The 771-nt window shown below is 45.3% G+C and overlaps 3 non-coding genes across 3 annotated transcripts; all 3 read left to right on the top strand.

Moving 5' to 3' along the window:
• The first annotated feature begins 80 nt into the window (after positions 1-80).
• TRNAL-AAG lies at positions 81-161 on the top strand. The gene has a single exon. It is a non-coding gene; the product is annotated as a tRNA-Leu (tRNA).
• A 165-nt stretch (positions 162-326) lies between these two features.
• TRNAL-AAG lies at positions 327-407 on the top strand. Its single transcript has one exon. It is a non-coding gene; the product is annotated as a tRNA-Leu (tRNA).
• Positions 408-559: 152 nt separating this feature from the next.
• On the top strand, positions 560-640 carry TRNAL-AAG. Its single transcript has one exon. It is a non-coding gene; the product is annotated as a tRNA-Leu (tRNA).
• The last annotated feature ends 131 nt before the right edge of the window (positions 641-771 follow it).

Raw genomic sequence — 771 nt, 5'->3', positions numbered from 1 at the left:
TTGCGGAGTCCCTCGACCCTCGTTTGGTTCTCTATGACACCTGCTCCAGATTTGCTCCATACGTTGATGAAAAATCACATGTTGAGATGCCCGAGTTGGTCTAAGGCGCCAGATTAAGGTTCTGGTCTGAAAGGGCGTGGGTTCAAATCCCACTCTCAACAATGTATTTTGTCTTTCATTTTCCAAAGATGTACAATTGGTATGTTGATTGGTGTGTTGAGCATGAATGGGACGTGCATAAGAAACATAGCGGAGGCCTCGACCCTCGTTTGGTTCTCTATGACACTTGCTCTAGATTTGCTCCCTACCTTGATGAAGGATCACATGTTGAGATGGCCGAGTTGGTCTAAGGCGCCAGATTAAGGTTTTGGTCAAAAAGGGCGTGAGTTCAAATCCCACTCTCAACAATGTATTTTGTTTTTCATTTTCCAAAGATGTACAATTGGTGTGTTGAGCATGAATGGGACGTGCATAAGAAACATAGCGGAGTCCCGACCCTCATTTGGTTCTCTATGACACCTGCTCAAGATTTGCTACCTACGTTGATGAAGGATCACACGTTGAGATGCCCGAGTTGGTCTAAGGTGCCAGATTAAGGTTCTGGTCCGAAAGGGCGTGGGTTCAAATCCCACTCTCCACAATGTTATTTTGTTTTTCATTTAACAAAGATGTACAATTGGTGTGTTGAGCATGAATGGGACGTGCATAAGAAACATAGCGGAGGCCCTCGACCCTCGTTTGGTTCTCTATGACACCTGCTCCAGATTTGCT

Source organism: Cucurbita moschata, unplaced genomic scaffold (assembly GCF_002738365.1).
Source record: "Cucurbita moschata cultivar Rifu unplaced genomic scaffold, Cmos_1.0 Cmo_Scf02584, whole genome shotgun sequence".
Lineage (NCBI taxonomy): Eukaryota > Viridiplantae > Streptophyta > Magnoliopsida > Cucurbitales > Cucurbitaceae > Cucurbita > Cucurbita moschata.
This window is presented reverse-complemented; position numbering and strand designations above follow the sequence as displayed.